Genomic DNA, 27,132 nt, shown 5'->3' with positions numbered 1-27,132 from the left:
TCCTAATGGCACTATATATATGACCGGGGTGATTCAAGCTCAAGGCAACTCTTAGGTTGGCTCTCTAGTAAAGCATTTCTGAAGCAGAGGTTCCGGTATCCCACTGGGAATAAAGCCAAGAAGAATATGCATGACTGAACAGGGCTTTCCTCACTGAATGCCAACCATTGCAGGGCAAGCCACAGGGAAAATGTTCTCGACTGCAGAGGATACAGTGGAAGAGATGGTTGAACAGATGAATTTGGGGTTGGACATTGACTTAGGACAATGGTAGCAAGGAAGTAGGAGAGATTAATCAGTAGTGATGAAAATGTGGAGGACAGCCTCAGTTTGGGAAAGGTGCAACCCTCAGATTATCTGGCTGTGACCTACTGTAGGTGTGTGGAACCCTTTGCAGAAAAGCATTGGGTCTCAATTATGCACTTTCCTGGTACTTTATGATCCTTGTCGTCCCCATGTACGCAAAAGAATCTATGACAAGAATTGTTTGCCAACTACCCTGTTATCTGTCTGTTAATGCCATTTATTTGTTTTTCAACTTACAGTAATTTTATCTATTGCACTATACTACTGCCGCAAAACAACAAATTTTCATGACATAGGTCAGTCATGATAAATCTGATTCTAATTCAATGCACTGTCTGAGGCCTCTGTACAACCACATGCATGGGAGTACTGGCAACAACTTCAATTCATGACCTTCTGAAAATATGCATGCAAGTCCAAATGTTTGGGATCATTCACCAAGTTTCTCATTTTGTTATCTATGATTATACCATTCCCTTCAAGCTTTCTCCCATGTTTATCTCATTTGGATGCCAATTCTTCACTAAGTCTACTAAATATTGTCTTTGAGGCAAAGTTCAAAAGTTCATAGTACATTTATTATCGAAGTATGTATATATTCTACATCTTTGAGATTCATTTCCTAACAGGTGGCTACAAAACAAAGGAACCCAACAGAACCCATGTAAAAAATGCTACTGATCTCGACATTTCTCCAAATTTAAGCTATAGTAACATATAGTTTGTATGTAAGTATCCTCCTTTCCCATTCTGAAGCTGGCTTGTCCAAAGAACAGAAACCAGGAGGTGCTGTTTTACCTATTATTTTCTTATGACCTCATTGAATTTTTTTTTCTTATTTCAATGAGGCCATTGGTCTCATTGAGCTCCAGACCAACTTATTTCTTCATTCTGTTTTCATGCTCTCTCTTTGTCTTCAACTCACCCAGCCAGTGGTCCAGTCCTCCCACCAAGTGTCTTAAACACACAAGGGATTGGGATTTGGGAGGAAAGCACACATAGCACTGGAGATCAAGATGAGCCTGGGTTGTTGGTGTGTGAGTCACTGGTGTCTGGCTGCTCTATTCCTCCTTCCTCCCCGCTTTCCCTGTGTCACCCTTTTCCATTGTCTGTTCTGCTCTCCGCACCATTGGCATTCCAGTGAGAAATCTCATCACACTCTCTGTAACACACTCATAATACCCCAGAATAAACTGGTATCACATACAAATGCTGGAAGAACTCAGCAAATCAGACAACATCTGCAGAATCCCTTATATTTACAAACTGGTAATGTGTGTTTCGCTCTGACACTTTCCAAAAATAGCCTTGCACATATGTGGCATTTTCACTGCCAGCAGAACATCCCAAGTTGTTTCACAAGTGAATTATCAAGCAAATTTTAATCAGAGGCATAATAGATTCTGCAATGGTAAACTCAGTAATCCAGTAAATTGGATTCAACATTGGCATACCAGTAGAAGCAGAGAGTGCTGGTAGACTGCAGACCTGTGACAATGGTGTACTGCAGGAATTGGTGCTGGGTCCATGATTGTTTGTCATCTATATTAATGACTTGGATTGTAATGTGATAAACTGGATCAGCAAATTTGCGGAAGACCCCAAAATTGGATGTGTAGTGGACAACAAGGAAGGCTATGAGAGCTTGCAGTGGGATTTGGACCAGTTGGTAAAATGGGCTGAAAAATGAGAGATGGAATTTAATGCAGACAAGTGTGAGCTGTTGCACTTTGGGAGTACAATTCAGTGTAGGACATATACAGTTAATGGTAGGGCACAGAGGAGTGTGATAGAACAAAGGAATCTGGGGAAACAGACACACAATACCTTGAAAGTGGCATCATAGGTGGATAGGATTGTAAAGAGAGCTATTGGCACATTGGCTTTCATTAATCAAAGTATTGAATACTGGTCCTGACGAAGGGTCTCGGCCCAAAACGTCGACTCGACTGTACCTCTTCCTGTAGATGCTGCCTGGCCTGCTGTGTTCACCAACATTTTTTGTGTGTGTTGCTTGGAATTCCAGCATCTGCAGATTTCCTCGTGATTGAATACTGGAGTTAGGATGTGATGATGAAGTTGTATAAGACATTGGTGAGGTGTAATTTGGAGTATTGTGTGCAGTTTTGGTCACTTGCCTACAGAAAAATATCAATAAGATTGAAAGAGTACAGAGAAAATTCACAAGGATGTTGCTGGGACTTGAGGACCTGAGCTTTAGGGAAAGGTTGACTAGATTAGGTCTTTATTTCCTGAAGAATAGGAGCATGAGGGGAGATTTGATAAAGGTATGCAAAATGATGAGGCTTATAGATAGGATAATTGCAAGCAGGCTTTTTTCACTAAGGTAAGGTGAGACTAGAACTAGAGGTCATAGGTTAAGAGTGAAAGGTGAAATATTTAATGGAAATCTCTTCACTCAGAGGTTGATGTGAGTGTGGAATGAACTGCACATTAGTGGTGGACGTGAGTTCAATTGCAACATTCAAAAGGAATTTGGATAGGTACATGGATGGGAGGGGTACTTTTGAAGTGCCAGTGTGTGTGACTGGGAAGAATAACAATTCAGCATGAACTAGATGGGTTGAAGAGCCTATATCTGTGCTATAGTGCTGGCTGACTCTATGAGATCCTGGAATTCTTGAGCAACACACACAAGATACTGGAGGAATTCAGCAATAAGGCAGTATTTTTGGAGGGGAATCAATAGTTGATGTTTTGGACTGAGACACTTCACCAGGACTGGAAAAGAAGGTGGGAGGATGGGGAAGGAGTGCAAGCTGGCAGGTGATAGATGAGACCAGGTGAGGGAGGGTGGAATGATGTGAGAAGTTGAGAAGAGATAAAGGGCTAAAGACCAAGGGACTTGGTAGGAGAAGATAGTGGTCACAAGAACACAAGACAAGACAAAGGAGCAGAAGCAGGCCATTCGGCCCATCAAGTCTACTCTGCCACTCCACCATGAGCTGAACTATTCTCCCATCTAGTTCCAATTTCCAGCTTTTTCCCCAATACCCTTGATATCATGACTAATTAGATACCTATCAATCTCCTCCTTAAACACCCTCAATAATCGGGCCTCCACAGCTGTACGTGGCAACGAATTCCATAAATCCACAACCCTCTGGCTAAAAAAATTTCTCCTCATCTCTGTTTTAAATGGGTACCCTCTAATTCTAAGACTGTGGCCTCTTGTCCTGGACTCACCCATCAAGGGGAACAGCCTTTCCACATCTACTCTGTCCAACCCTTTCAATATTCGAAATGTTTCTATGAGATCCCCTCTCATTCTTCTATACTCTAATGAATGGTCCATGGAATAAAGAGAAGGAGGTGTTAACAGAGGGAGGTGATGGCCATGTCATGAAGGCTGGGGTGAGATGGACACCAGGATGAGGGAAAACAAAAAGATGGCCACTGGGACATCCTGGCTATTGCCGTGGCCGGAGTGAATGTTCCTGATGAAGTGATCTCCCTATCTGCCTCATGCGCCAGCGAAGTAGAGAAGGGTGCTGAGGAGTACTAGATTCAATAAATGACTCTGACAGACTTGGACATGAATGCTGAGCCTTATTATATGATTATTAGAACATGGATAAAAAGTTTAGACTTTGAGTACGACGGATGGAAAGAGGCAACCAGACTTTGTGAGAGGGCTCTAGACCTTAGGAGCTAAGCAGCCAGAAACAAAACTATCAGTTATCAATACAATTTAACCATAAAGGATCCTCTTCTGTGGGTTTATTTTTTTTTGGGGGGGGGGAAATAATATTATGACAAAATTTGACTCCAGTCTATTTTCAGATATCATATAGGGCAGCCAGAAGCAGAATAATGATCATATTTCAGTGTCCCATGTTTAAATTCAGTCAGTTCTTGTGGGAAATGTTTCCATTAAGTTTTAGCCTTGAGACACACTCTCAATGACACATGGCTTGGTTTGGCTGTCTAACCTGGCCTGTGATAATACAATCTTGGCTGGCAGTACCAGTTGCAATTCCTTGCTGCCTGCCCCATTACCAGTTCCCTACCTGCCATGCTCTATTACCATTTCCCTCATTCAGTTTTCCAGTACCTCTTCCAGCTACCAGTCACTGCCACGTTTCTGGGCCATCACCCAATTCTTCGACTGAAATCAATTTTTAAATTTTATTCATGCTTTAATATTGTATTTGCTAAATACATGTGCTCAGAATACAAAAAAAAAACCATTGCCGATACCTATAAATAACATTAGAATCCAGCAGGAACCTAGACTTACACAAGAGCAATGTAAAGCAAATTCTCTTCATGTCCAGAACATGAGGATAGGTTAGATGGTTATATGCCATTGTTTTTGTTCCATTTACTCTGGTATGCTGATACCTTTTGCGAGCCCCTCAACTATAGGATCCAGAAACATTAATATTGTTGAATAACACATTCTTTCTGTGAGAATCCTTAAATTAACCGGTAATGAGTGGTACCAAATAACTGGAAGTACCTGTATTAAAAAAATCCCAAATCCAGATATCTCCCCCTTGTTCTCCCACCCTCAACCTACCTAATTCATATATGTCCCAGAGTGTCTTTGTTTTTATACGTTCCTTTCACTTTGGGATACATCAGAGGAGTGATGAAACTCCAGACCCTATTATCCATCTTACAATGCAGCCATGAAGAGCATTTTCCAATCAGAGTACTGTTGAACTATGGTATGCAGATTCAGTGAAGGCACTGACATTTCCTTTTGCTGGGTTCTGTGAACCTTACAGTAATAGATTCACAGAGTCATAGAGCACAGAAACAGGCCCTTCAGCCCAATTGGTCCGTGCTAATTAAGTTGTCCATCCAAGCTAATCCCATTTGCCTGTGTTTGACCCACTTCCATATCCTTCTAAACTTTTCCTATCCACGTACCTATCCAAATGACTGCTAAAATATGTGGTTGTACCCGTGCCTCATCCACTTCCTCTGGCAAGTCATACCACCCTCTGTTAAAGGTTGCCCCTCAAGTTTCTATTAAATAGTTCCCCTAAAACTCCATTCCTCAACCCCTGGGAAAAAGAGTGAGACCACCCACCCTATTTATGAAACTCGTGATTTTATACACTTATATTAAAGGAGCTAAGGAATTCCCAGTTCTGACACAAAGAGCAGAGAAGCCTCCTCAGTACTGTGTAGCTTTCTGCTCTTGTGCCAGTGAATATCAGCAGCTCTCTGATGCTCCTTCATCTTTGATAACTGTTTGATTCCCTAAGGTACTGGCACCTGAGTTATAGTGAAAGGTTGAAAAGATCAGGACTTTATTTCCTATAGCGTAGCAGAATGAGGAGAGATTTGACAGGGCAATTGCAAGCAGGCTTTTTCCATTGAGTTTGAGTGAAACTGAAACTAGAGGTCATGGGTTAAGGGTGAAATGTGAAATGCTTAAAGGAAACATGAGGAGGAACTTCTCTTCTCAGAGGGTGGTGGGAGCTGTCAGCAGAGGTGGTGGATATGGGTAAGGTTTCAAAATTTTAGAGAAATATGGATAGGTACATGTGTGGGGGTGGCATGGAGGGCTATGTTCCAGGTGCATGTCGATGGGGCTAGGCAGAATAATAGTTTGGCACAGAGCAGATGGGCCAAAGGGCCTTTTTCTGTGCTGTAGTGTTCTATGACTCCATGACCTTCCAGATCAACATTGAGTTAGTAAAGCCTTGTCATTATTGCACTATATTTTCGATTTTATGGCTATTATTCTATTATGGATTTATTGAGTATGCCCACAAGAAAGTGAAGTTCAGTGTTGTTTATGGTGACAAATATGTACTTTGATAATAAATTTACTTTGAACTCTGATTTTTATGTATTGTTCTGTACTGCTGCTGCAAAACAACAAATTTCACTACATATGTCAGCGATAATGAACCTGATTCTGAATTTTTTTGTCACCTTCAGACACTTATGAGGATAAGGTGGGAAAATGGATATGTGGTTGAACATTAGCCATGGAACTGAGGGGAAGAACAGGATCAAGATACTAATTGTCCACTCTGGTTCTTGATGCTCACACAACTCCCCTTTTCCAGGTGGATCTTCTGCTGCCTTCACAGACTTCTGGCAATGTAGTTCCAACTTTATGTATGGGTTCAGAGCTCACGAGCAACACATGCCAAACTTCTGATCGAGATATCCAAGAATGGCTCCAAACATGAACTTCAAAGTCAAAGTAAATTTATTATCGAAGTACATATTTGTTACCATATACTACCTTGAGATTCATCTTTGCAGGCATTTACAGGAAAATGAAGAAATACAACAGAGTTTGTGAAAATCTATGCATAAACAAAGACTGACAAACAACCAGTGTGCAAAAGAAGACAAACAAGAGGGCAAACAAAAACAACTAATACTGAGAGCATGAGTTGTAGAGTTCTTGAAAGACACTCTGTGGGTTATGGAATCAGTTCAGATTTCAGGTAATTGAAGTTATCTATACCGGATCAGGAGCCCAATGATTGTAAGATAGTATCTGTTCCCGAATCTGGCGGTGTGGGACCCAAGGCTCCCATACGTCCTGTCCAATGGTTATAGCAAGAAGAGAACGTGGTCTGGATAGTGGTGGTCTTTGATATCTTGGGGGTCCTTGGGGGAACTTCAGAATGATAATGGACAAGCAAACCTATATTTAAGAATGAATTTATTCCAAGACAAATGTAAGCTTCCTGTTTCTTGCTGTTAATCTTTCTGAACTACTAGTACTAGGCTTTATGGATACTTATGTCATCTACATCTATGATATAAAAAAATCATACTGTAATTCAACCCTCCTGCCATTGGTGTCATTGTAATGCTGCCACTAACAGGAGGGCAGATTTCACGTCATATAAGACAGTGATATTAAACCTGATTCTGTTTCTGAGATGCCTGCAAAATAGCAAAGAACATGCATAAAGTGGAAAAGGCTGAGGGCTCTAAATGTTAGGAGAAGGGAAGCCATGGGACTAGGTGAGAGTAAGAGTTCGACATGGACTAGAAGGGCCGAGCTGGCCTGTTTCCGTGCTGTAATTGTTATATGGTTATGGTTATATGCAGACGACCTACCCAATCGCTTTCCTGGTTATGATATATTTAAACATACAAAGATCCTAGAGAGGGTAATGATGCATCAGCTGAAATCAATGCAATTTGTCTCCAGGTTACAACATGCTAACCTAAATTGTCTGCAAGTGAAAGTGTACAGAAATGCCCTGTTGCCATCTAACAGAAGATGCCTGGAGCACAGCAGCAGTCAAAAAATCTGTCCCTATCCATCCAACTGTTCTCCCAAATAATCACTTGTATGTATGGAGTGTCCATAAGTCAGGTGTTCATAAATTGAGGAGGACTGTTCCGTAGTGGAACACTGCTATGGAAACAGTTTGATATACTATATTTATTGATCACTAAGTTTGATGAGTGTTATTACGTTTGCATTTTTTTTTGGATTTGAACGAAAGCAAAAAACAATAAAATAGTAGCACTGGATATAATTTGACGGCTTAGCTGAGAGTATAAATGCAATAAAGTGTTTCTTGGCACTTTGAACATGCCAACGCGATCTCCTTAAACTCTGCTTTTGCCTGCTCTTTGCAATAAATTAAAATTGAGCTAAACTGCTTGGAACAAGACTGAAACAATAAACAGATTTCTGCCATTATCCACCAGGATTGGGGATTGTAGTGGTAGGTGGAAGAGGAGAAAAGGCTATGAAAACGAACAGTTCCAATCTAGTTCACCAATGACTATAAATCTACAATAGCTAGCAACTTTGTTATTCAGAAATTCTGATCTTTGGCATCTGATTCACTGAGCCTAACAGCCCTGGAGCCTGTTCACCCTGCACTCCTAAATCCACCATACCATTTCCTAGACTCACTTTTAAATTCACTGGGCCCTGTTACGCATATCCCCTGTAGACTCAGCAGACCCTGTTTCCAACATTCATTTTAACCTCACTGGAGCCCTCTTTCATGTACTCCCTTGAAACTCTGCAATCATTACGGAGTTAATTATGCTACTATATAACATCCAACAAAATTGAAGTAAAAGTGCATTGTGGTATTAACAAGAATAATGCTCAATCTTCTGGAAAATCTGCCTGTCATGTACTATCAAAGTCCTAGGGAGGCTGGATTATTGGCATCATACTGTATGCTTTTATTACTTTGCAGATCATCATTAAGCAGGGAACACCGGCGACTACACACATCCTCTGAATTATCTTCACGGGTACGTCATCAGGCCACAATTAACTCAGAGTCAAAAAATGCATTGCTAAGAAAGGGGACCAAAGACCTGTTCAAAGAAGTTGGTGATAAGAGTGCACTCAATGATGAAGAGTAGGCAGATAGAGAGAGAAAGGGGAGGGGACAATGATGGGTTGCAGGGGGATTGTACACGGTTAGGAGTCGGAGGGATGTAGAGTTAAGCTGAGGCCCGAAAATAGATAACAATGGTGAAGAATGTACAAGTGTCAGATTGGAGAATGGCAGAGAGGTTTACCAGGATGTTGCCTGGATTAGAGGGCAGTTATTATAAGGTTGGACAAACTAGAGTTGTTTTCTCTGGAGCAGCGAAAGCTGAAGGAAGACCTGGTAGGAGTTTATAAAGTTATGAGAGGCACAGATAGACAGCCGGTGTCTTTCTCCCAGGGTCAAAATGTCTAGTATGAGAGTGCATGTTTTAAAGTGAGAAGGGGGAAATTCAAAGGAGATTTGCAGGACACAGAGAGTGTGGCTGCCTGGAATGTGCTGCCGGGGTGGAGGTTGAAGCAGATATGATAGAGGCACTTAAGAGAATTGTACAAAGCACATTAATATGTTGAGAATGGAGGGATAGGGATGATGTGGTAGCAGAAAGGATTAGTTTAATTAGGCATCAGCAGATTAATTAGGTCAGCAAAACATTATGGCCCGAAGAGCCTGTTTCATTGCTGTACTGTTTTATATTCCATGCAGAGCTAGAGAAGATTAGAGAGATTACAGAAAGAGAATTTTAATCGCAGCTTTGCTGAACCATGAACACCATGAGGTAATAGACACAAACACAATGGTAAGTATGACGTGTTGGTCAGGATGTGCACAGTAGAAGCGTTATCAATTGGATGAAAAGATTACTGAGGGTTGAGACACAAGGGATTCTGCAGATGCTGCAAATCTTGAGTGACACTTGCACAAAATGGTAGAGGAACTCAGCAGGTCAGGCAGCATCTATAGAGGGAAATAGATGGTCAGTGTTTCAGGCCAAGACTTTTCATCTGAGCGTTGAGGTTGGTTGACAAGTGTAGCCAAATTAGGAGGCATCTGGAGAATGGACAGCAGTTTCAGCACCAGTAGGAAGGGCAGAGGCAAGTAATGTTGAAGAAGATAGCCTTGTGATGGAGAGGCCACATTTTCAGAAACTCGTCTCAGGAAAAGGATGCAAGCAGAATGCCTCTCTCTCCAAACATCAATGGAGGGACGAGATCAGTCATTCCCACCATCAGAAGCTGCAGACAAATATTTTAACTGGCACAGGAAGCTACAGCTGAGATTGGCAGGTTATAAATGGTGACTTTTGAACCTTGAACAAATTGGCTAATTTACATAGGCAGCTGTGAACTGCAGGTGGTACATCTTTTGACCATAAACCACACTCCTGGGTCATTTTAAAGAGCAATATACTTGGTGCTTTGAGATCAAATTGAGAATACAATATTGTCAGAAACCCAGCTATTATTTTCCAAAGCAATGAATACATCAATCTTTGCACACACATACTTAGTCACTGCCTTTCTTAGACCAGCAAAAAGCAATATATTACATCCAGCAATGTGTAGAGGGATTATTCTTAATCACCATATAAATAGGAGAAAATTTACATATCTAAAGCTACTGAACATTTTGTGTGAACTAAGTGGAAGTGAATATGACAAGATCTATGGAAAAGCAATTTACAGAGTTGTATATCTTTGATCCTGAGATTAAAATCTTTGTGGTATTCAAGTACTTACAGTTCCTAGGGAAAGAAACAGTAAACTTTAAAGCAGTTTTGACAACGATGGGCACAAGATAAAGGCCTACTCTGTCAATGTTCCAGAGATAGCTGGTAGCCTACCTGAGGCAGTGTGAATAGATTGCAGATTTCAGACTGGTTGGACAGCCAGAGAGGTTAATAGTGTAAGGGAGTTTGTAGCCACGGACAAAAACTAAACAAAAATGCCTGCAGCTTTATTCTACGCTGATTTTGGAAGAAATTGTGATTCCGTTCAGAAGTGAATGTCTAGCAGGCATGTAGCTTGTAAAACAGTAGCCAGTGGTGGTGACATAAGATAGAGGCTTATAGAACATGGAAAAAAATAGACTTTAATTCATATTATAGCTGGTAGCTCCATGGGATCATGAATAAAAGATACTGGTGTTGAAATTCAATCATTTAACACTGCTTCTTTCCAGTGTTATATGATTTAAAGTGGGCTTTATTCAGTGTGACGCCAGTACTGACCAGTTCACATCACTCAGGAAATTCCTTGCAAGGCTAATGCGGTTTCTGCGTTAGTCATGCATGGATTAGTGTCACTCTGGTGCAACTCCTTTTGGGGCAAAATGAGGAAAATTTGACAAGGAGTCATGGATTGATAAAGTCTTACAGCATGGAAACAGACCTTATGGCGAACTCATCCAAGTTTTCCAGCACGCTAGTCCTATCTGCTTTTGTTTGGTTCATAGTCCTTTAAACCTCTCCAATCCATGTACTTATCTTAGTCACCATCATAGGGTGCACCTGGTCCCGATGTGACTTATTACAGCAGTGTGGTACTGGGACTCTGCAGGATCTCTTATTTGTCTTCGAATTTAGTTTCCTCATCCATATGCCACCGATCCAATCTTTCTCCCCTACCAAAGCCTACCTGATTATTGGTTTTTACCCAGCCAGATCCTTCCTGACCCATGTTCTTCTTAATGACAGTCCAAAACCCCACTTCCGGCCAATTACATTGGCCCAACTGGAGCCTGTGACCTTCAGCCTCTGAACAAAGAGCTGAATTCTGAAGATGAGGTGATAGCTATAGTCATTGTAAGAGAATATGATTGTGATTATCAGAGGGCAATCATCCTTGTCCCAGAACAACACAGCAAGGGCTCCTCAGGGTAATGATTCTGGGCTGTGGCATTTTTACCTGCTTTATCAAAGATCAAAGTTGCTGGTGAACGCAGCAGGCCAGGCAGCATTTCTAGGAAGAGGTACAGTCGACGTTTCAGGCCGAGACCCTTCGTCAGGACTAACTGAAGGAAGAGTTAGTAAGAGATTTGAAAGTGGAAGGGGGAGGGGGAGATCTGATATGATAGGAGAAGACAGGAGGGGGAGGGATGGAGCCAAGAGCTGGACAGGTGATTGGCAAAGGGGATATGAGAGGATCATGGGACAGGAGGTCCGGGGAGAAAGACAAGGGGGGGGGGAACCAAGAGGATGGGCAAGGGGTATAGTCAGAGGGACAGAGGGAGAAAAAGGAGAGTGATAGAAAGAATGTGTGTATAAAAATAAATAACGGATGGGGTACGAGGGGGAGGTGGGGCATTAGCGGAAGTTAGAGAAGTCGATGTTCATGCCATCAGGTTGGAGGCTACCCAGACAGAATATAAGGTGTTGTTCCTCCAACCTGAGTGTGGCTTCATCTTTACAGTAGAGGAGGCCGTGGATAGACATGTCAGAATGGGAATGGGATGTGGAATTAAAATGTGTTGCCACTGGGAGATCCTGCTTTCTCTGGACTGTACCTCTTCCTAGAGATGCTGCCTGGCCTGCTGCGTTCACCAGCAACTTTGATATGTGTTGCTTGAATTTCCAGCATCTGCAGAATTCCTGTTGTTTGCTTTATCAAAGAGCTTCTTTCCATCACAAGGAAAACAAGTAGGGATGAACACTAATGACTGCACCATGTTTGTTTTAGTAGAGAGGCAGAACCCTAACTGGACAAGCCACATAAATACTAAGGCTACAAGGACAGGTCAGAGGTTGTGTGCTCTCTTGACATTCAAGGCCCTTCCATTAATTAGAAGCCTCAAATGTATCCAGGACATCTTCAAGGAACGATGCCTCAAAAAGATGGTATCCATCATTAAGGACTCACTCTCCCTCCACCCCCCCCACCCCCCATCACCCAGGTTATGCCTGGTTCTCATTGCTACCGTCAGGAAGGTACAGAAGCCTGAAGGCACACACTCAACGATTCAGGAACAGCTTTTTCCCCTCTGCCATCTGATTTCCGGATGGACATTGAAACCATGAACACTACCTCACTACTGTATTTACATTTTAACACAACTCATTTAATTTAACTATTTAATATACTTACTGTAATTATTTTTTTCTTTTATTATGTATTGCATTGTACTGCTGCCAGAAAGACAACAAATTTCACGACATATGCTGCTGATATTAAACCTCATTCTGATTCTGATGAGGAGGGTGGTGGAATACTTGCTTGGGTGAGTACAATGCTGACAAGTCTCAGGAAGCTCAACATCCTGCAGGACTTTATGTGTTTATCTGGTATCCCATCAACCGATCTCAATATCTATACCCTCCATCATTGTGCACAAAGTCTGCTGGTTGCATCAAATGCCGCTCGCACTGCAGGCACTCACCCAGGCTAGTCCGAACACACAGCCTCCACCATCAGGATGGAGAAGGGTAGCAGAGAGATGGGAATATCATTACCTGCAGCCAGACACCACACTGATTCGGAAATCATTGTTCATTGATCGTCACTGGGTCTAGATCCTGGAGTGTTCTCACCAACAGCACTGTGGGAGTACCTTCACCAGACCAAGAAATGGCTCATTATTAAACATCAAGGGCAAGCTGGGTTCCACATCAAAATCTGGACCCTGATGCTAAAAATAAATAATAATAAAAACAGAACACTTCCTATCACCCTGTTGTGTGAAGATACATCCAATTCCAATACTTAACCCAAGTTCTTGCATCTATAATTTCCTACACATTCATTATTTTCTCATTATCTATACTGAATCCACTACTCATTTACCAAACACAACATCAATTTCAAATGCTAATGAAAATAAACATAAGCAAGCCAGCAGGTCACGGCTGATTCTGAAGAGCTGAGACGTTACGAACTTCAACTATGGAATATTTCCTGTTCTAATACATTTGCAGACAAGAATCTAACCGTTCCAATTCAGTATTGAGGATGTGTTGCAATATTTGAGATGCTCCCTGTCAGGTCAGTCATTAAACTGAGAATCCCCCTGCTCTTGCAGGTAGATGTGGAAGATCGTGTAGCACTATTGTGAAGAAGCACATGGTGGAAATTGCCATCAAGTTTCCTACTTGCAACGGTGACTATATTTCAAAGTACTTCACTCACTGTAAAGTGCTTTGGGACATCCCGAAAGTGATGTGAAAGATGTTTTCTTTTTTCTTTCCCACATCACAGCTCCATTGTTTAGTAAACCAGCAAAAATCATCCTTTCACAGATTGCAAAATAACAGCTTTTACTTAAAGCTGACAGCTGCAGGAGGCAATCAGGAAAAGTAATGGTTTCATGATATTGAATTTTAAAGAAAAGATTGACAGGAAATACAAGACAAAAGCTGAAAGCCTGAAGACATAAACTGCTGGAAATGCTCGGGAGGTCAGGCAGAATCTGCAGGGAGGGAAAAAAATACTGTTATTATGTCAGAGTGAATCATCAATAAATACAGGACATTGTTATACTTGTCAAAAATTTAGACTTGTAAGTGGCAAATAACACAACAATTGACCAATGTTGTTTTGCTAGCACACACTGTCTGGAAGATTCTATTGCACCCCATTGAGTGAGTTGGGCTGGTAGTGTAGCAAAGTACCCTTTGCAGTTTTCACTCGTGTGTGCAGCTGCAGGCCTCGGTTGACGAGAATTTTGAGTGTAGCCGAAAAGGTGTTGCAGGTTGTTACTCAGCAGTTGGACTGCGACTAGATTAGCTGGTGGTCTCATGCACAATCCTGGCTGGTACTGGGGCCAGGGTGTGGGAAGTAGGAAGGGAACTTCATCTGAGGATTGGAGTGGGAGATTAATTTTACGGGGTTGACGAGGCCGGTAGAGTTCAAAGCATCTTTAGGAACCTCAGCGGCTAAATGGGTGTGCAGGGTGGGATGGAGGAGTGTGGCAGTGTCAGAGGCTGGTGTAGTTGTGTGGGGAAGAAAGGCCATTAGTGGCAAGAAGATCCAAGGTAAGGAAAACATCCTAATCAAGTCAAGTCTTTGTCTTGTTGACTTAGAAGTGCAAATGATGATTTCTCCCAGCACAACTTATACTAATCACCCATAACGTTCCAAAGGGAATGTTAACTGAAGAAATGGATCATACTCTGTCCCAACTCACAAGGGTGAATCACTCTGAGAATTGAATGGTTGAATTTCTGGAGTAACACAGTTACTATCATTCTTCACTCTGGAAGAAATCAAAATGGATGAAGGGGTTTGGAGAGATATGGTCTCGGTGCAGGTAGATGGGGCTAAGCAGAAGATCAGGTTGGCATGGACTAGACTGGCCACAAGGAATGCTTTTATGTTGCAATATTCTTTGACTCTATTAACTATTATTTTAGTAAGTCTATTCCAAACCATCCATCACATCCTACTTTCAGGTTATGAAAACATTCATGTAAGTCTCTGGCCACATAGACATGTGTATCAGATAGGTGAAGACTTCCTTTTCCTTTTGAACAGTTTTCCCTTTCCATTAAAGCACCCAGTTGTACAATGATGTCGATCAACCTTTCTCATTCATTGTTTCACGAGATTGTCCAATTGGCACATCAGGAGTGCCACCTGCTTGATGTTTTACAGGAGTCAACAGGCCTGTTTCCTGCTTGTTAAAGTGCTAAACTGTGCTTATGATGGCTGAGCACTGAATGGGAGATTGCTTACCACCTGCTGTACATTAAGCTGCTCCCTATTAGAAAATGTCACATTCCTGCATGGTTGATAATTGACTGCATTTACCACTAATGGAACGCAAAGGGCTTTTTTGTCTGGATGGTAGAAGCTGCAACTTCTTTGAAAGCTGCTGTAGCCCTCAAAATGATCAATCCTGCATATTTTCAATTGGAACTGAAAGAAAATTAAAGAATGCAAACAGGATTGGGGAAATTTAAATCATACAAATACTTAGACTGGTATTATTTCTTACCTTAACCGTTGGAGTTTTCCAGTGAAGTTTAGATTACCTCTATGAATGAAAATGCAGAGCATATCCAAATGTCAAATACTGAAAACATTTAAACAACTTAACAGTTATTAAGTGGAACAAATATGTCTACTTTTAAAATATCTAGACTTTTGAAAAAATAATGGCAGGCTTGATTTTTTTTTCATACTTACTTACTGCCCATTATGCAGCTGGCATTTTGGACAGCAATGAAGGTCCTCCATCTCTGCTGGTGTTCAGGGCTTCCTTCATCATGTCAGCAGCTTCCGCTCAGTTTTCACTACTGTCAGTCATACAAGTCCCAAGTGGAGACTCAGGCGTACTGTCACACTCAGATGTAGAAGGATTCTTTGTTGCTGCTTTCATAACAATATTGTTTTACCAGTCAGTGTTGTTAGCCCTGAACGGAACCCCTGAACCTGGAGATCTGGCCGCTAACCTTTGACCTGTTTGGCATGGGTGACCCTACCAAGAGCCAAAGCATAAAGCCCTACTCCAACCAAAACAGCTCTCTGGGCCACTGAGGCACACAAACCTCCAAACCAGAACAAGTTTGTGGTCCTTTGGAGGATGTTTGCATAGATGATCTAAAATTGTGCTTGTGAATTGTGAAAACACTCTAAAAGGCTTGCTCTTTCCCTTTCCCAACAAATGGACGGAGTCTTTTTTTTAAGACTGTATAATATTTGTTATCAAATTCAAAGTGATCTTAAGGTTCAACAGCCTTTAGATGATCTTGGTAGAGGACCCTTCTCACCCCTCTGAAAGCTAACTTAATAAAGCTTTGCAGCCTTAGGGGTAGTTAGAAAATGTGTTCTTTGTCTAAAAATAAAACTGTAGCAACCAATTTATGCACCGCATGATCCTATTGCGTAAAGCATTGATATTGAGATTTGGCTCTAGTGCACAGAACAGTATAGAACAGTACAGGCCTTTTGGCCCATTATATTGTGCCAACCTTTTAAGCTACTCCAAGATCAATCCAACCATTCCCTCCCATATAGCCCTCCATTTTTCTTGCATTTGTGTGCCTAAGAGTCTCTTAAATGTCCCTAATGAATCAGCCTCTAATATCAACGCTAGCAGTGTGTTCCATGCGCCCACCATTCTCTGTGTAGAAAACATATCTCTGGCATCTCCTTGTGCTTTCCTCTAGTCACTTTCAAAGTATGCGTCCTCACATTAGCCATTTCTGTCCTATGAAATGGTGCTGGCTGTCCACTCTATCTTTGTCTCCTTTCATCTAATACATCTCTGTCAAGTCATCTCTCATCTACCTTCATCCAAAGAGAAAAGCCCTAGCTCACTCATTCTCTATGCTCTATAATCCAGGCATCTCCTCTGCACCCTCTCTAAAGCTTCCACTTCCTTCCTATAATGAGGTAATCAGAACTGAACCCAACCTCCTAGTGTTCTCTGAAGAATTAGTATTGAGCAGGGCTTGAGAGATAGTTTTCCTATGCTTGCAGTGAGATATCAAATGGGACCTTGGTCAAATGCTTCATTTAAAAATTGGCACCTATAACAGTGTAATTTTTCCTCAGTAACCACAGGAATGTCAATTGAGAGACATGTCTGAAATCCCCATAAATTTTAGAGGTGAGAGAAAGTGATGGAGCTCCCAGTGATACTGACTTGAAAGACACGTAAAGTGAACTAATAAGAAAACACATACATCCATTTACTGAATGACTGCTAACTACCTGTGGTCTGCTTTAATACCATCTCCATCACTCAGATGCAATGGACAGTTTCCTATACCTTAAATTTAAGGTGAAAATCTCTAAAATTATCCACGCCTCCCTGTCACTTTATGCATCATCTAACTGGATTTCAGTCTGCTGAATGAGCCTAATTAATGGCTTGTGTGCCAAACGATAGGTCATTTTGTGATGTCTACAGGGAACTGAATGAAGAAGCTGCCTAAACTCATTTCATTATGGGTAGCATGTTTACTAATTGTCAGAAGGTTCAAATGTCGCCTTCTGTCTTTGGATTGGATTTTAACGTGGGCTGCTGAGTAAAGAAACATTTGGTTAAACATTGATTCTCTTTCCTACTGCCCACTGCTAATGGAGTGAAAGAATCATGTAGGTTTAAAAAAATTCTGTCTGGGTTGCTGACATCAATGCTGGCATTTATCATCCATTCCTAATTGATTCTTGAAGAGGGCAGTTGAGAGTCAATTGTATTAGTGGGCCTGGAGTCACATAAAGGCCTAACTGGGTAAAGATGAGAGATTTTCTTCCCTAAAAGACTTTAGTGAATCAGATGGGATTTTACAACAAACTGCCTAAAATGGAGCTATACATAAATTTTGAACATATTCACCAGCGCTTAGATTAGAATGTCAATAGAATTAGGAATGAATTGAGTCACTGGCAACTACCTATTGAGGCTACTTTTTGATTTATTCCACTTATATAATGAAATTCAACCTGTGAATCAGCCTGGGCAATAATAGATCAAAGTGCTGCTTGGGTGATTACTATTTTCTGGAATGCTAAAAAGAAAATAAAGACTTGAAGAAGGTTCATAAACAGCCCATTAATCTACCTTACAAATCAACTCAAAAACAGGCAACATATTACAAATTATAAATTAAAGTATAATTGTGGATAAGATAGGGTAATGCATTTTCATTTCTTCTCACTTTTTGAATGGGCCAGAAACAATATAATTCTCATTGCTGACCTGGCAGTACTTAGGGCATTAAGAGCCAGCCAGATAATATGGTTTTGGAGCTGTAAATAAGCCAGACTGGCTGATTTTCTCTCCCGAAGGAGATTTGTGAACCAATGGGGTTTTAAGACAATCTGCCAGCTTTCATTGGCTTTTTTGTCAAGTTCTAACTCACAAATTACCAGGTTTATTGAATTGAGAGTACTAGTGTTTCTAGACATGCACCAGAACCTTTGCACAATCACCTCCCTTAATCACTTTGCTACTTGATCTGTAAGAGAAGACATAAAAATAATTCCAATTTGGTCATGATGCGATGGCCAGCTTCTGTAAAGCACAGACAATTCGTACTGCAGCATAGGAAAGAGGGATTCCGTTTTCCAAGCCACTGAAGTCCCATAAAGATTTTCTCAATGGTTGGTAAAAAACATCACTATTTCAAAATGAAAATTGGGCTCTATGACATTGGTCTGAAAAATATTGCAAGTAAAAGCTTAAGACAATGCAAGGTGCTTAAGGTTAACCTCCAGGTGGTGAAAAAGGCGAATGCAATGTTGGCATTCATTTCTAAAGGAGTAGAGTATAGAAGCAGGGATGTGATGTTGAGGCTCTATAAGGTGCTGGTGAGACCTCACTTGGAGTACTGTGGGCAGTTTTGGTCTCCTTATTTAAGAAAGGATGTGCTGACTTTGGAGAGGGTACAGAGAAGATTCACCAGAATGATTCCGGGAATGAGAGGGTTAACATATGAGGAACACTTATCCACTCTTGGACTGTATTCCTTGGAGTTTAGAAAAATGAGGGGAGACCTCATAGAAACATTTCGAATGTTGAAAGGCATGGACAGAGTGGATGTGGCAAAGTTGTTTCCCATGATGGGGGAGTCTAGTACGAGAGGGCATGACTTAAGGATTGAAAGGCGCCCATTCAGAGCAGAAATGCGAAGAAATTTTTTTAGCCAGAGGGTGGTGAATCTATGGAATTTGTTGCCACGGGCGGCAGTGGAAGCCAAGTCATTGGGTGTATTTAAGGCAGAGATTGATAGGTATCTGCGTAGCCAGGGCATCAAAGGTTATGGTGAGAAGGCGGGGGAGTGGGACTAAATGGGAGAATGGATCAGCTCCTGATAAAATGGCAGAGCAGACTCGATGGGCCGAATGGCCGACTTCTGCTCCTTTGTCTTATGGTCTTATGGTCTAAATGCACATTTCCACAGTACACATTAAGCCATCTGTATTGCTTTGGACAGAAATGCCTAGAAATTGAATAATACAGCAGCTTTCCTTCGTGCTAATTATGAATAAACCAAATTAACCCACAACAGCTCACCCTTGTGATCGTTTCCAGGGAAGTGATGCCCATCAGGATATTGGACTTGGTACCTCACTGTCATTTGCCTGTCAGAGATTTAACTATGTCACTGGTTGTCTCCTGCCTATTTCCCTCTTATCTGCATAAATTGGAGCTTTTGGATGCAATTTACTGTTGAACAATATCAGTACATTGTGTTATTTTGTTTTTCATCTATTGTGACTGTGAACGAAGCCATCAGAGAGATGCAGCTGGTAGATATAAAAGTCTTTATTTAGGACACAGACAAACTCACAGCCTGTGGAATCATTCGAGAGAGAGAGAGGCGATCCAACCCAACATTACAGCACATTTTTATATGTTAAGGGACAAAGGTAACAGGACAGCTTCTGTAGTTACAATGCCTTCATAATGGTTCTTCGGAGTTACATGCAATTTTTCAAATATGTGCATCTGACCACCAACACACCCAAAGTGAGTGTTAATTTTTGTTGTCTCTGAATTGTATTCATGTCTATGCAGAATCTTAAGTCAATGGAGTGTTGATTATATTCATGCACATACAGACATCTCAGTCAATTAGGTGTTTCCTGGTCTGTAATTTACACTAAACCACAGCTTCAGGAAGACCATTGTTCTGAGCTGCATCTTAAATTCAATTTACAATCCATATACAGGTCTGAAGAGTGGTTGCTATTGAAATTAATGTTCGCTATATTGCATATTTCTAGAATACGCCCTAACACATCTGTGAATTAAAGGAACAGTCTGCTGACATTGGAAGCTCTGACAGAGCGCCTTCAGAAATGGTTCTTATAAGCACTTGTCAAAGTTCATGTGGACTTAAGCTAATAAGATCAGAATCAGAATCAGGTATAATATCACTGGTCTATGTCGTGAAAGTTGATAACTTAGCGGCAGCAGTACTATACAATACATTATAAATATAGAGAAAAAATAAAACGATCAATTACAGTAAGTATACAGTATATGTATACTAAGTAGTTAAATTAAAAATAGTGCAAAAACAGAAAAAAAGTGAGGTAGAGGTACTTTATTTGGCACTTAGCCTCTGATGTACACATTAAGGTGAGCCCACTATGGTGATACCCCTGGCAACATGGGAACACAGGGTTTGTCAGGGTCTTGACGCAGGAGGCACAGATATGCCCAGCAGTAAACAGCTGACACCCACTTATTCTCCAACGACATCACAACTTTCGTTTGGCTACTTTGCCGAACAATGTACAGAACAACTCGATTCATCCAGCAAGCTGGAGACATTAGTTCCACTGGATGACCTCTTCTTCAGCACTATTAGATGTTATGCATAATTTACTTTCTTAGGATGTCACAAGCAGAGTCATGCATGTCTCAGTGAACTCTGTGTGTTTAAAGAGAGCGCAGGAAATAGAATCAGGTGAGCTTCAAGGGAGGTTGGGAAAAGGGAGTGTTATAAGGCAGGGCAGAATCTAGGGCCCAGGTGATTTGGAAGGGAGCACAAAAGACATCACAGCGTGAACCAGATGCCAAAACAGTGATATTTTTAAAAAGTCCAGTTGTTACGGGAGTTTTACTCCATTGCACGCTTAAATTTTCCAAGACTGTCATCACTAAGCATGCAGAAAAGCACAGAAAGTGGCCCTTCTGCTCATGATGTCTGTGTCAAGCATTATTCCAAATTAATCTAATCCCTCTTGTTGGTACATAATGAGAGGTGGGAGGAGAGAGAGCAGCGCACCGCGCGTGCGCAGCCTCCGGTGAAACATTATATCGTTTCCGCTAAATAGGGGCCGTGGACAATTCTGATTTGATGGAGAGGGACGTGAAAGTACAGAGGAACATCTGGAGAAATTTCTGAAACGCTCGTTCGCTGCTGTCGTTACTGCATGGTCGGGAAACTTTCGGAGGGTCAGCCTCAAAATCCTCGGCTTTGCCTGCTGTTGGCGACTGAGATGGAGGTCGAATCGTTCTGATAGAGATGGCGCTCAGTACTCGGTGTCAGAGAGCTGATCAGAGCTCGAAGTTTTCAGATGACTCAGAGTCGGACTGTGGTCGGCATGGCAGGGAGAGTTTTTCTTCCTTCTCCTGTCTGCATGAGATGTGGGACATCTGAGAAACTTTGAACTTTTACTGTGCTCATGGACTTCTTCATCAAGTTATGGTATTGTTGCACTGTTGTAACTATATGTTATAATTACGTGGTTTTGTCAGTTTTTTCAGTCTTGGTCTGTCCTGTGTTTTGTGATATCACACCGGAGGAAATATTGTACCATTTCTTAATGCATGCATTACTAAATGACAATAAAAGAGGACTGTGTGTCTTCATAATCTGATCTAATCTAATAACCCACCATTCCCTGCATATTCGTGTGCCTGACTAAAAGGCCGTTGAACATCACTACTGTATCAGTTTGCCCACCGCCTCTGCAGCATGTTACAGGTACCATCACTCTCTGTATAAAATACTTGCCCTGCACATCTCCTTTGAACTTATCCCCATCGCCTGAAACACATGCCCTTTCTTGCTTGATATTTCTACCCTGAGAAAAAGATTCTTGATGTCTATCCTATTCATGCTTCTGATAGTTTTATAAATTTCTCTCAGGTCTCCTCTCAGCTTCCAATGCTGCAGAGAAAACAGTCCAAGCTTATCGAAGAGTGAGAGGGATCTCAGCCATGCTCTTGTTCATGGACTGCTCAATCCAAGGAGATCAATGTCATGTTGACTGGTGATGTCTCAAACACTGGCATCGTTGGCTCCTCGTGGATACAGTCTGCCATTCATTACAGTCAATGTGTCCACTTCCTCAAACGGAGGGACCTCATTCCCTAAATGTGGATCATCCGAAAGCTGATGTGCTATGCTTTTGGGAAGTTTGTATGATGCATTCATCCTTGCTGAGACTGAACTACTGGAGATAGAACATAGAATATTACAGCACAGAGGTATAGGCCAAAGTACACAAGAACAGCAGGAAGGAGAAGAAGGTGCTGGGGAGGTATTTAGATTACTAAATTATGAGGACACTCAGTCCTTATTTATTGTCATTTAGAAATGCATGCATGCATTAAGAAATGTTACAATGTTCCTCCAGAGCGATATCACAAAAAAAACAAGACGAACCAAAGACTATCACTGACAAGACCACATAATTATAACATATAGTTACAGCAGTGCAAAGCAATAACATAATTTGATGAAGAGCAGACCATGAGCGCGGTTAAAAAAAAAGTCTCAAAGTTCCGATTGACTCCCGATAGTCCTGATAGCAGGTGGCAAAAGGGAGAAACTCTCCCTGCCATAAACCTCCAGGCACTGACCACTGCCGATGCATTGGAAGAACCCGACAACAGCAGACTCTGAGTCTGTCCAAAAACTTTGAGCCTCTGACTAGCCCTCCGATACTGAGCTCCGAGCACTTCAACCCCACCCCAGCCGCCAAGCAACAAGCAAAGCCGAGGACTCGGGGCCTTCTCCTCCGGAGATTCTGGATCACACAGTAGCTGCAGCAGCGAAGAAAGCATTTCAGAAGTTTTTCCAGATGTTCCTCCGTGCTTTCACGTCGGTCTCCATCAAATCAGGATTGTGCACGGCACCCTACTTGACAGATAACAGATATCATTCACCGGAGTGGCCGCTGCGCGTTGCATCGAGCCGCCATCTTCCCCTCCTGATGCATTCTGTATTAACAGAATACCATCAACCTCATCCTCCAGTAGAGCAGAGGAGGATCGCATTGTCTTTTTCATAAGAAACCCTTACATTAGAAGCCTGCTGCTTAGATATTCCCACAGCAGACAGAGAGATAAAGGTGGGAGGAGAAGATGGCAGTGCGCCGCGTGTGCTCAGCTCTCCGGTGAAAAATGATATCGTATCTGTTAAATAGGGGCCGTGGACAATTCTGATTTGATGGAGAATGGACGTGAAAGCACAGAGGAGCATCTGGAGAAATTTCTGAAACGCTCGTCCGCTGCTCTCGTTACTGTGTGGTTGGGAATCTTTCGGAGGGTAGGCCTCAAAATCCCCGGCCTTGCCTGCTTTTGGCGACCGAGAAGGAGGTCGAATTGTTTGGCAGAGATGCTGCTCAGTACTCGGTGTCGGAGAACTGATTGGAGCTCAAAGTTTTCGGATGACTCAGAATCAGATTGTGGTCGGCATGGCAGGGAGAGTTTTTCTTCCTTCTCCCATCTGTGTGAGATGTGGGACATTTGAGAGACTTTGAACTTTACTGTGCTCACGGACTTTCTTCATCAAGTTACGGTATTGTTGCACTGTTTGTAACTATATGTATAATTATGTGGTTTTGTCAGTTTTTTCAGTCTTGGTTTGTCCTGTGTTTTGTGATATCACACCGGAGGAAATAATGTATCATTCTTAACGCATGCATTACTAAATGACCATAAAAGGGGACTACGTGTCTTCATAATCTAATAAGATCCCAATACTTAATGCCAATACTGTTCACCTGACACTAGATGATTCCTCTGATCGTCCTCTGTGGGACCAGCTGCACTGATCATGCCACATCTTGCGATTGGAGTGATTTGCTGCAATTGCTTGCAGTTCACTCTGAAGCAGTAGGGGTTTTCACATGCGAGAGTGTGGGTCACTTCCAACCAGGCCTCCTAGTTCCCCAGCCCATGTCTCCTCAGAAACTCTCCCTTCACCAATAGAGTGAGAGTACATGTTGCTGCTGATTTGCAGCCATGGGCTACAAAGAACTGAAACCCTTCTCAAATTGGTGCAGAGCAAGCCATTGAAATCTGTGTTAATCTGATTGAGGTTGCATTGGAAAACATACATGTCTAATTTTAACTCAGACTTCTGAATGTGAACCATCTTAACACTCTTTCAAACCTTTTTATTGTTAATGTTATGATATTTTATGTTAAATATAAGGAAGGTAAACTCTCTATACCCATGACTGTGTGGCTAGGCGTAGCCCAAATGCCATCTATAAATTTGCTGATGATACAACCATTGTTGGTAGAATCTCAGGTGGTGATGAGAAGGCGTACAGGAGTGAGATATGCCAACTAGTGGAATAGTGTCGCAGCAACAACCTGGCACTCAACGTCAGTAAGACAAAAGAGCTGATTGTGGACTTCAGGAAGGGTAAGACGAAGGAACACATACCAATTCTTATAGAGGAATGGGAAGTGGAGAGAGTGAGCAGTTTCAAGTTCCTGGTGTCAAGGTCTCTGAGGATCTAATCTGGTCCCAACATATCGATGCAGTTAAAAGGAAGGCAAGACAGTAACTGTACTTCACTAGGAGTTTGAAGAGATTTGGTATGCCAACAAAGACATTTAAAAACTTCTATAGATGTACCATGGAGTGCATTCTGACAGGCTGCATCACTGTCTGGTAAGGGGCTCTACTGCACAGGACCGAAAGAAGCTGCAGAAGGCTGTAAATTTAGTCAGCTCCATCTTGGGTACCAGCCTACAAAGTACCCAGGACATCTTTAGGGAGCGATGTCTCAGAAAGACAATGTCCATTATTAAGGACCTCCAGCACCCAGAGCATGCCCTTTCCTCACTGTTACCATCAGGTAGGAGGTACAGAAGCCTGAAGGCACACACTCAGTGATTCAGGAACAGCTTCTTCCCCTCTGCCATCTGATTCCTAAATGGACATTGATCCCTTGAACACTGCCTCACTTTTTAAATATATATAATTTCTGTTTTTGCATGATTTTTAACCTATTCAATATATGTATACTGTAATTGATTTACTTAATTATTTATTATTATTATTTTTTTCTTCTATATTATGTATTGCTTTGAACTGCTGCTGCTGGTGATAATAAACTTGATTCTTTCCAGTATTTTTCCAGTATCCATTCCTGCTGTTTTATCCTTGTTGGCTCAGTTTAGTAATTTTTCTGGTTATAAATTGAACCTTAATAAGAGTGAACTATTTCCCCCAAATATGCAGTTTCCAATTTATGGATGTTTACCATTTAAATTGGTTACAGATTTCTTTACATACTTAGGGGTTAAAATTACAAAAAAGCATAAGGATTTACTTAAGGCTAATTTTTTTTACCTTTAATTGATCAGATTAAACTTTTGTTTACTAAATGGTCACCAATGTCTCTATCATTGATAGGTCGGATCCATGCTATCAAGGTGATTATTTTACCTAAATTTTTATATTTATTTCAAGCGGTGCCAATTTTTATTCCGAAATCCTTTTTTGACAAGGTTGATTCCAAAATCTCTTCATATATATGGCAGAATAAAAATCCTAGGATAGGTAAAAGATACTTACAGAAATCTAAAAAAGAGGGGGGTCTGGCATTGCTGAATTTTAGATTTTACTATTGGGCAATTAATATTCGATATTTAAAATTTTGGTCATGGGACTTGGACATAACTTCAAGTCCACACTGGGTAAATGTTGAATGCAAATCTTTGCAAGGGTTTTCACTGGGTTTTATTTTAGGGACTTCGCTTCCCTTTTCTCTTTCTAAATTGCATAAACAAATGGTTAACCCAATAGTAAAATATATTTTACGAATATGGTTTCAATTTTGAAAATTTTTTGGGTTGAATCAATTTATTCTAGCAAGTCTTATTATATCTAATTTGTTTTTTCAACCCTGTATCATGGATCAAGTCTATTTAGCTTAGAAAACTAAAGGTATATTAAGATTTCGTGATCTACTTTTGGATAATTGTTTCATGTCTTTTGAACAGTTATCTAATAAATATAACTTGCCTAGATCCCATTCCTTTAGATTTCTTCCTACCTTCCCGAATTTATATTCATCGGATATTTTGGAAAAAAATTTAGGTTTAAATCCTTTTCAGAAAGGTGTAATAGCAAACATTTATAATATAATTATGAAAAAACGTCCAGACGTATCTAATAAAGTTAAGATCGATTGGGAAAGGGAACTTAAGATTACTTTACCTATTGAAAAATGGGAAAAAATTCGTCAATTAGTTAATTTATCCTCTATATGTGCTAAACATGTGTTGATACAGTTTAAAGTAGTGCATAGGGCTCATAGTTCTAAGGATAAATTAGCTTGTTATTACTCTCATATAAATCCTATATGTGATAGATGTCACTCCGAAGTAGCTTCTTTAACTCATATGTTTTGGTCATGTCCTCTTTCAAAAAAATACTGGAAAGATAAACTTGATTCTGATTCTGATTCTGATTCTGATATGTGTGAATTGCAGATTCAAGACAAGAAAAAATACCGATCTCCTTATCAAGAGGCCAACTACTAAAATTGCAACATCAATACCATCACCTTCCTGGCAGGTGACTTCTAAATACTTACTTTGTATACCTCCTTTACAGGTATCAAACTGGTGTATTCTCTTACAAGTGGTGTCCGGTACCTTCCCTCCTCCTTTCTAGTCCAGAAGAAGGGTCTCGATCCGAAACATCAACTGTTTGTTAATTTCCGTAGACGCTGCCTGACCTGCTGATTTCCTCCAGCATTTTGTAGGTGTTGCTCTGGGTTTCCAGCATCTGAAGACTTTCTTGTATTTACTCTCTTACTAATATCTTATCTCATGATTCCCTTTTACAGAATCAGAATCAGGTTTATCATCACTTGAGATTTGTAGTTTTGTGGCAGCAGTACATTGCAAGGCATAACGA

The sequence above is a fragment of the Mobula birostris genome, chromosome 25 (assembly GCF_030028105.1).
Source record: "Mobula birostris isolate sMobBir1 chromosome 25, sMobBir1.hap1, whole genome shotgun sequence".
In the NCBI taxonomy this organism is placed as follows: Eukaryota; Metazoa; Chordata; class Chondrichthyes; order Myliobatiformes; family Myliobatidae; genus Mobula; species Mobula birostris.
This window is presented reverse-complemented; position numbering follows the sequence as displayed.